A 10720-nucleotide genomic window follows, 5' to 3' on the forward strand; every position below is an offset into this window, starting at 1 on the left:
TGGCGATGGCGATGGCGATGGCGATGGCGATGTGATGGCGATGTGATGGTGATGGTGATGGCGATGTGATGTGATGGTGATGGTGATGGCGATGGTGATGGTGATGGTGATGGTGATGTGATGGTGATGGCGATGGCGATGTCGATGGTGATGTGATGGTGATGGCGATGTGATGGCGATGTGATGGTGATGTGATGGGGATGGTGATGGCGATGGGGATGGTGATGGCGATGTGATGGTGATGGTGATGGTGATGGTGATGGTGATGGCAATGTGATGGTGATGGTGATGGTGATGGTGATGGCGATGTGATGGTGATGGTGATGGTGATGTGATGGTGATGGCGATGGCGATGGTGATGTCGATGTCGATGGTGATGTGATGGTGATGGCGATGTGATGGCGATGTGATGGTGATGTGATGGCGATGGTGATGGCGATGGGGATGGTGATGGTGATGTGATGGTGATGGTGATGGCGAGAGTGATGGCGATGGTGATGGCGATGGCGATGGTGATGGTGATGTGATGGTGATGGCGATGTGATGGCGATGGCGATGGCGATGGCGATGGTGATGGCGATGGTGATGGCGATGGCGATGGCGATGGCGATGCGATGGTGATGGCGATGGCGATGTGATGGCGATGGCGATGGCGATGGCGATGGCGATGGTATGGTGATGGCGATGGCGATGGCGATGGCGATGGTGATGGCGATGGTGATGGTGATAGTGATGGCGATGGCGATGGCGATGGTGATGGTATTTGAAACAGTCATTACAAAGTCTGAAGTGTTTCGGGGACTCTTTATAGGTGGTAACGTCTTGATATTGTTTGTATTCTTTCAAATTTAATTTTCAAGCATATACATTCTCCTCAGGTGCTTCTGAAACACTGCAGCGTACTACACCTGTGGTTATGTAGACGCTGGCATATCCGAATACATTTCTTATACTGGAATTTCACCACACCCCATCTGAACTGGAGATGATATTGGCATCACGTTCCCCCGTCTTTTGGCTACAAGCATTACACATTACATGTCTGGCATGACAGCGTGTGCTAGGGGCAGCGTTCTTGCTATGTTGCCAGGTTTGTGAGGAGAAAATCTAACTTAGGCTGCAACTTAATACACCTGCTGACAACCTCTGAACAGCGATACCCCATCTTGTGACTTTATTCCACCCTCTATGCTGTGAGAGGTATTATCAGTTTAAAGGACCTTTTCCAACTTTGACCCACAGGGGCGTTTACTCAACAGTTCAGCGCATGCGTGGTAACCAGATTCCTCTGTTGACGTCCGTTTCGCCGCTCAGTGGAACATAACAAAGATTTTCGTGTGCCTTTTGGTCATCTTTACTTTCCACTTGAGTGATCGGACTGACACAAATCACGTCATGAAGAATATAAGCTGTAACTATTTGTCCTTTAGCACTTTAGACAGGCCTTTACCAACCTGGAACAGACACCGTGTTAGTATGACTTACTCAGCGTTTTAGAAGGTCGTCGTTTACTGTCAACAAGTCTGATTTTACCAGGAATGGTTGAAATTATTGAGCACAAAATCACGACTGCTTTCAATAAATATATCAGGTTCAAATAAAGATTTGTCAAAATCGCACGCGCATAAAGCAGATGCATGTATTTTGCGTTTGTCTCTTGCAATGAGCGAGCTGCCATACCGCTAAAGATTTAACGAGTGCTTCCAGCTATTGATTATTGTGCACTTGTTTCGGGTAAATATCTTTAACTATGTGTTACTGTGTGTAGAACAGAACTTATTACATGTATTAAAGTACTGTCGGAAATAGATTTTTTTCCCACGTTTTCCTCTATGGTGGCTGATAAGCGAAAGTGTGAAATATCTGTTAACATAAGTTCGGCCTTTACTATTACAACTTCAGTGGTAAGGAGATAGGAAACATGAAAAAAGGACTTTACTGAGGAGAGATTAGTGCAGAAATGAGCCATGCGATTTTTTTTCAAAGTCCAAAGCGACTTATTTGGAACAGACTATGGCTTTATGCAAATTAGTGTGGGGCCATATTTTAATGTAAAGGTGGTTTTTAAATGTCCATTTTTAGCTGTCGTAAAAAATAGGATAGCTGTCATAAAAATAGTTACTTTCATGCTGAAACTATTAAGGATGTAGCTACCATGGAGTTTCACTAACACTATAAAAAGAAACAGGTAAGGAGGGATGTCGGAGACGATGGTTTGTGTCGGGCTGGGGGATAGAGATATCAGTTAAGATGTGATAATCCTTTAGGGGAATTAAACTGGGGAAATACACGGCGTATGATACCAATTTACAAATAATAATGAAAAACAGTTTTTTTCCGACAGTACTTTTAATAAGCTGAATCGCATCGGACAGTGTTGTACGTGTCAAGTAACCAGCACATACGTTTTAAAGAAATAGGAAAAAGGTGGTCACCCGTTGGAGGTGGTCACCCATTTCGTGAGAGAGGGTAGAGGGGGTCACCTTTTTCGTGAGAGAAGGTAGAGGTGGTCGTCCTTTTCGAGAACACCTAGTGTCATCACTGACATATCTAGTCACATAGGGTTATTCACCATCTTGCCTTTTAGGCCCAGTGGAAAGTGTTTGGATTAATTATGAATCAGGTACGTGCGGTTTCGTTGGAGGGGCGGTGGGGTAGCCCAGTGGTTAAAGCGTTCGCCCGTTTCGCTGAAGGGTTCGATTCTCCACGTGATATTAAGGGAATATTGCTAAAAGCGGCAGGAAACCATACTCACTCACTCTTGCCTTGCGTCTGAACGTATTTGCGACGTAATCATTCTCTCCATGGATATTCCCGATATCAAACAGCCATGCTCGATCATGTGTTAAACAGCATACAATGCATTCACTTCTAAAACATTTTCATTTCAAAGTGTTCATCGTCTCTAAAAGTACTAAACTTAATGAACCCGACAATGTCCTTCTATTATATCATCACTAACAACTTCTGATCAGTGAAATGGACTCCACTGCTTGCTAATACATTTCACGATTCGAGAACAAGACAGGTGTGTCAGTTCTTTGAAGTTAATCACGTGGCAGGTATGAATTATGTTATCGTGACCATCCCTCTCTCCCTACACCCGGACACTGAAGTGCACCTTGTTTGCATATCACTGCCCCTCCAGATACTGCGTGTCTACTATGGCTAGGGATAAAAGCTACGTACCGATAACCTGTGTACATCTATAAGTGCATCGTGATGCCCAATGTTTACATATAACATGAGTAAGGTGTGGCTGATCGTCAAATTCATAGTTTCATATTGCCTGATATTTATTTATATATTACATGCATTTTTGTTTAACGCAAAAATAAAACATATTTCAGCCATATGGCGGGGGTCTGTAAATAATCGAACCTGGACCAGGCAATCCAGTGATTGGCATCTTGAACATCGATCTAAGCAGTTAGGATACGATGACATATGTCAAGTCTAACTACCCGATTCCGCTAGACTCTTACGACAAGCATCGGTTACTGAGGACCAGTTCTAACCCGGACCTTCACTGATGTTATGTTTATTTAAATGGATGACGATATTACGAAACATTACGTACAAGTGTTGTCAGTGTGATATGAATAATCAAGTGATTGTGGAACGATTATCCTGCAGGACATTCGGTATTTTCTACCGTCATGTTTCTTATTTAGGCTAAGAAACTTGATACATGAACTGTTGTATTTTCAGAAAATACATGGTTCACAAAACCCAACTATGGACATAGTCATTACCGGTGAAAAATGGCTTTACGTCATAATGTCATTATACGTTGCACGATTTGATTAATCATTCTCCTAAATCCACTGATATATTCACACACCTATTACAGATTCTTTTATTAAAATAAATGTATATGCGAGTAAGTGAATGTTGTTTTCTGGTCGCACTAAGCAGCATTACGATAATTGCACATGGACTCGTTAATAGTCATGCCACATAATTAACCTGGCCGCAATGCAACTATCCTGCCTTAATTTACAATACCGTCAAGAAAATCACGAAGGATTGGGGATCTTTTCTACCGAGGAACCATATTAGATAAACAGTCCCTACGATTTGACAACCGTCTCATTATACAATATCTTTTCCCGGCTATAATTATAAAACAGGAATAAAAAAATCTGCTTTTGATGAGATCGATTAACCTGTCACTTTTGCCCTGGTCGAGAAATTAGACTGTCAGCATGCATCACTATCGAAACATTGATTTGTAGAATATCTGATTAATCGGCGTCCTGCTTACGGAAATCACGGAATGAAGACGGCATTGACGTCACGACGTTTGAAAGGGTAGGAGCTGACGTGAATTCCATCCTCCGGTGGACATACACAGGATTTCTCCAAACCACATACGCAGGCATGCATGCACGCACACGAGCATAACATGGATACGCCCTGTCTGAGTCTGAGTGAGTAGCGTTTTACGCCGCTTCTGGCAATATTCGTAACAGATCGATGGGCTCCGTACATTGTACCATGTGGGGAATCGAACCAGGCCTTCGGCATGACGTAGCAGACAGTGAACGGCCATGGAATGGAGATCGACCGCACAATGCGTGATCAGTGACAGATTTATTACGCAGAGTGGTAAGAGAATATCTGTAAACGAGTATAAGCTCTCTCTCTCTCTCTCTCTCTCTCTCCCCCTCTCTCTCTGTATCTCTCTCTGCTCGTTAATGAAATTCTGCGCCTAGTCGCGCCGCTATGTAACAACAAAATATATTCATGACCTCTTTTTGTGTTCAGTATACCATAGTATATGATATTGACTATGTGGGGTTATAGCTCGATGGCTTTATAGTGGATTAGCAGTCACACGAGGGCTACAGGATAATTACATGGACAAAATTACATACATCATGAAAAGGAATCGATACGAGATACCAGTCCACCACGACATTAGAAGAGGAAACACAACCGGAGTGAGTCTGGTGTACACGCTCTACTTTATGCATTATATAGCACGACTGTTTGCGATAACATCTGAAACGTAGTGTATTGTCGTCACATTACTCGGGCCCTGCTCATGTTATCGATCACAGGTTTCTCCGGTCCAGAGTCGATCCATCACAGACTACCGTGACAAGGCTGTAGTGAACGGGTGGATTGAGTCCAGTCTGTGATTCATGGTGTAAACAGTAAACTACGGATATGTCGAACTGAAAGGGACAGTAATTTTACTTCGTTCTAACCCTAGTCCAGTATATGCGTCTCGAGCAATACTTACAGGTGCCATGATAAACGCCCATTTCGTTATATCCGTCAGTTCGTTATAAGCATGCTGTTTGCAAACGTAATGTATCATATGACTCTGGTTCTGAATCAGTCAGGTGATCAGTCCTCATCCAGCAGGATCCCTTAAGCGACTAAACTGACCTTTGGACTCATGTACAGGACAAAAGATCTAACGGCTAACACGCTTGGTGATGACAAAGTACATTATAGGGGTGGTAGGGTAGCCTAGTGGTCAAAACGTTCGCTCGTCATACAACATGGGTACAATGTGTGAATCCAGTTTCTGGTGTTCCCCGTCATGATATTCCTGGAATGTTGTTAAAAGCGGCGTAAAAACATACTCACTCATTCGTATACATAGGCGCTATGGTCGCCAAAACGAGTATATATTGTCGGGTAAAAGAAAGGCTACCCCCTTGTAAGTTTGGTGGGAGCTTAAAACAGGACCTGCCTCGATGGTCATGTATTTGATACTAATATTCGAGGCAATGAAGCGTTTATCATATTTCTTTCCATGTTTTCAAACTGGCTTCATCAGTCATCACGACATCCGCGCGTCAGAAATCCGAAAACACCTACACTACCGGGATACTTTATTACAATCACACAAGAGGATATTTTCAAATAAGGACAGCTAATGGGCATCCACCGTTTTTATTGCTCCATTGTTTACGTCGAAGAAATTCTGCCAAGATGGACAGCTGCGGGACCACAGCTACTCAGTCCCCGTGTCCACGGTCGAAGGAGCAGAGACCGACCACGTGACGTAATTTATGAATTTATAAATCGATCAGTTCCTCTTTAACCTTAAAAACGGTTTCCAACTTTACATGTTGTTGTGCACGACAATCCAAAAAACAGTTTTCAAAATATTTAACATCCATGTTCAGATTATGCTAGTTCCTGTTCCTGGTTCGCATGTGCTGCATCATATGCGATCAATGAGAATCCCCGAATGTTATTAGGAAAAATAGCTGCAACACAATGGCCTGGGGGAACACCAGACAAATTGTCCACTTTCCCTACAAATACAATAATAGACCCTTTAAGATAAAACCTGCCTGTCCTGTTACGATGCAATTACCAAGCTTTACATAATACAGGGGCGGGTTTTAAACCGCCTGAAAACAGCTGAACAACTTTGGTCTGCTTCACTCATGACCTTGGTTGATAGTATGGTGGCCCAGAAGGGACATCGCTTTCCCACCTTCAATAACCAACGCGAAAAAATTGGAAACACAAGACGAGAAAGCGATACCCCGAGAAGCGATAAGCATGAGTGAGAGACGAAAGAAACATTTGTAGATCGCATTCTCGTCACTTGTCATCGATTTCTGGCGACAGTAAACGAATGCGAGAAAGCGATGTCATCTCTCGACCACCATATGTAGCATAACGTAGTTAAACGTTATGTCTTTAAACAGCAGGGCTATTCCAATACGCGACAAACTGGAGTAGCCTCCCTTGGGTAGGCTATGTTTTTACACCCTTAAGTGAATTGAGATACGATATTTCACGACAACTTTATAATAGCTGTTGTGCGGCTATTAAAACTATCTTATTGATTCACTCTACTTATATATTGGCATGACGTCTACTAAAAACTCTACTTGGTCGTTGTTATTACCGCGTGAAAATAGAACATATTGATTGGGACATTAGTGAGCTGGTGAGAGATCAGGAAGTTCTTGAGGCACATTTCCTAAAGTGATGAGTACCTAACAATCTCCATAAGCCGTCATAAAACAGACTGATACGTCACATTCCGTGCCACCACAGAATATTAACAACATAGAATAAAAAATGAAATCGCTTTTTGATAATTAAATTGATAATAACATCGCTCTTTTTAAAAAAAACAAAAACAATCCCCCCCCCCCTCCAAAAAAAAAAAAAAAAGAAAAAAAAAGAAACCAAAACAACCAAACAAAAACATATCCCTTACAGACAGCTTCGCCCATGTTTTTATATGGTTCTTACTGCACGTTCTTCCGCAACTGTCATGGTATCCCGAAGTCGGGTATAGTGGTTCATAATATCAACTACTTGCTTCCTACTCAGACCCAGTTATTCGGTTTATCACAATGCAGGTATTTTGTTGCCCATTGCGCCGTAAAACAAATTTTCACTCCTCTGAAATATATCTTATGCTGCCTATCTTTGCTGCGGGTAACAGTTTATAATGTTGTTGACACTAATACACTTACGGGTGGAGGGGTATCCTAGTGGTGTTCGCTGGTGACGGGTTCGATTCCCCACATGGGCACGGTGCGTGATACCCGTTTATGGTGTCCCCTGTCGTGATATTGGCGGAATACTGCTCTAAACGTCATAAAACTAAACTCATACACTCACTAATGCACTCGAGACATATTTGTAGAAAGGTACGTTTCTTTGTTTCCTGTATTTCGTCAAACAAGCAATAAGAAACATTCCACTCGGCCTCGAGGGTACACAATGCTAAAGCCGTTATAACTTCACAACCTCCATTACATCTCATGACGCAAGTACCAAGGCGGTTTGAATGCAGGCGTTACGTTTGCTCTCTTGTAAACAACAGTCTCTTCTCGCAGCGAGGAAAATTAATGAGCATTTGACAGCGGGAGTCTTTTCAAAGAATAGACAGTCGTAAAATAGGCAATTTTTTTCACAACCTGCTGTAATTCATTTTTTCGTAATAACCTATTTCCCATCATGGTTGACGACTAATGTCAAAACAAATTAAATTCTCTATTCTAGTGTAATGAAAAACTTTCTATTGTGTAAAGTATTGTATTCCAGTGTCACGGCCATGCCAACGCCGTGACATGTACCTCAACGTGACATGAATACCTGTACTGCATAAGCATGACACCGCTACGTCACAATGATATCTGTCCCAAACAGTTATCACGCGGTAACCATTAAGTGCTTTACATACTGTGTTTATACATGACAGTAGTTACTATTGTTATCGATGATATGAAAATCAAATAGAGTCATATTTAAGATGCAGGATACACTTTAAAAATGTAGTCATGCATGTCGTTGCTATTCAATCCCCGTGCCACACTTAATGCATGGGGGTTGTGCATACTGCGGTATTGTGTAATGACGATGTATTCAACACGGGTAACACTATATTCAAACTGAGGTATATGTTGGGTATGCGTTTCGTTTTCACAGACGGACGTAATCATGAGGTTAGGGTTCCTGGATATTTCTGTCGCATGTCACTGTAGAGATAACGACGATTGGGGCTGTTAAGAGTAGCAAGTGGACAAACTGGCCAGGAAACAAACCGTCAAGATCGATCGTTGTGTGTGTGTGTGTGTGTGTGTGTGTGTGTGTGTGTGTGTGTGTGTGTGTGTGTGTGTGTGTGTGTGTGTGTGTGTGTGTGTGTGTGTGTGAGAGAGAGAGAGAGAGAGTTCAGCAGGGAAATAAATCCGCAAAACATCATCAATAAACACATTTCCGTCCTAGGCTTTTTCAACGTTAATTCCAAAGAGTGATTGCAGCATATATTTGCACAACAAACTCATGGAGGATTTAAAGAATCATTACCAGGAAATGCGTAATGTGCATACAGAAATTATCGTTTCCCTTTGTTTGAAAGAGTGCAGGGGAAAGAAGTTACATTAAAGTTAAACGTGTCTATTTTTGTTTGTGTTTGTGTGTTAAAGGGAACGATACAATGGAGTTGTGGATTAGTGTGTCAGTGTGTACATCAGGCACATCTACACTGAGGTTAGACAGATATGTATATGAGTTTAAAAGAAGCTCCAGCGAAGAGATAGGTACATATACAAGTATATGAGAAGTAGACAGTTCGTATGGGTGATAGAGTCTGTCTCAGCGGAAGAATTCAGATTACTAATGGCGTCACAGAACACTGCACCAGTACAGACATGACCACATGTGTTCCTATCTGCACCGTAAAGGACTGAAACCTCACAACCCCGCGCTTCCACAAACAACAGTCGGCGACGACAGTGACAACTACAACAAACCAACATCAACACTCACCGCACAGTCCGCTATATCCTCCGACGTATTCACCCAGCTTTCCACATGTCAAACAGTCAACACTACACTGACAAAAATCAGTAATAGATCCGTGACGAGAAAACCAAAAAGCTGTGTCTCCAAGCTCAACGACAGCGCTGGACTTCACCAGCACAAGGTGATGTGGGAATGAGCTCTACAGTCACACTACAACGGCCAGCAATAGAGTCCGCCGTACCTGTAGAGAGTTGCGTCGTCTCTACCTACAGCATATGCTGTGTAAGTCAGCAGATGGGCTTGCATGTACCTCCGGCTATCACAAGTGTGTCACCAGGCGCTGGGTGGTTAGACGGGTAGGGTATAATCCCCGCCTCCAAGCTCGTGTCCTCAAGAGCTCTTAATTCTGTCTCTGGCCTAATATTGGAGAAATCGATAAGAAAGTTCGGTCATATGGTTACTTATTTGAGATGAACTACATGACTTGTATAGAGCTGTACGCTGTTAAAAGGCCCTTGTGGAGATCTGAATTTGAAATACAGGGCTCGTTCTCCGTGTCTTTTCGATTTCCTGTTGTTTTTATAGTTAAGGTATCGTATGACATTTTCCATTTCAAACACCAACCGTGATGCAATCAGACACGATGTGTATTCTATGTGAATGGATTTTACAGCCTCAGAATATGAATTCACAAAACGTGCTGTAATATGATGTTTAAGAAAGTTATATGGTGATAAAAGTAGCGTTATTTACAAATATGGTTTTTAAAGGTAGATTTGGTTTAGTTCCGTGTGAGCGAATGAATATATCTTTAAGCTACAGATCACCTTCACGTATCAACATAACGACGGTCTGTGATAGAAGAAATCTCTCATGTCCTTACTGTGATGTTTTTCCTCAATGTTCCTACCTACAGCGCTATGTGTTACACTCAGTGGTGATTTTAGAACTGGCAGACCTGATCCTTAGAGTCATCAGGTGCAACTCGACTTTGAACCTTTCAAAACACCTGCCGATATCTGTTTGCCTTCTAAGATAATTTCTCGGGATTTGGAGAAAAAAACCACCCCCAACCCCTCAACCTGTCATGGTAGTTTGATTAGTGGTCAGTTTGAGGAAAACCTCCAAAGATCGTAGAAGACCCGGTAAATGTATGCTACCACGATTTTTCGACTTCAGATCAAGTCGGTATTTTAATAGATTGAGAGCGATATAACACGATATAACAACGCGATCGCCATAATGCATAGCTCTTTGCATCGCGAAACTAATCAGGTCATGAACAGACAAACCTGTGGCGAAATTTTGATGTAGGATGTAATAATTCATTTTGTTACATTTACACTTTCGACTTTCTCCCCATCGCATGCATTCTTCTTATTCACTAACCCGTGAAGGTCCCGGGGTAGAATAGGCCTTCAGCAACGTATGCTTGCCATAAAAGGCGACTCAGCTTGTCGTAAGAGGCGACTAACGGGAT

At 42.4% G+C, this 10720-nt stretch overlaps 1 protein-coding gene across 1 annotated transcript in view; it reads right to left on the bottom strand.

The window, feature by feature from the left end:
- Nucleotides 1–9821, bottom strand: part of LOC137278054 (uncharacterized) — a 44642-nt gene extending 34821 nt beyond the window's left edge. The window contains exon 1 of the mRNA XM_067810122.1: nucleotides 9265–9821. The gene's annotated coding sequence lies outside the window, so the exon portion shown is untranslated. The remainder of the gene's footprint in view (nucleotides 1–9264) is intronic.
- Between the last annotated feature and the right edge of the window lie 899 nt (nucleotides 9822–10720).

The sequence above is a fragment of the Haliotis asinina genome, chromosome 3, assembly GCF_037392515.1.
Source record: "Haliotis asinina isolate JCU_RB_2024 chromosome 3, JCU_Hal_asi_v2, whole genome shotgun sequence".
NCBI classification, from domain to species: domain Eukaryota; kingdom Metazoa; phylum Mollusca; class Gastropoda; order Lepetellida; family Haliotidae; genus Haliotis; species Haliotis asinina.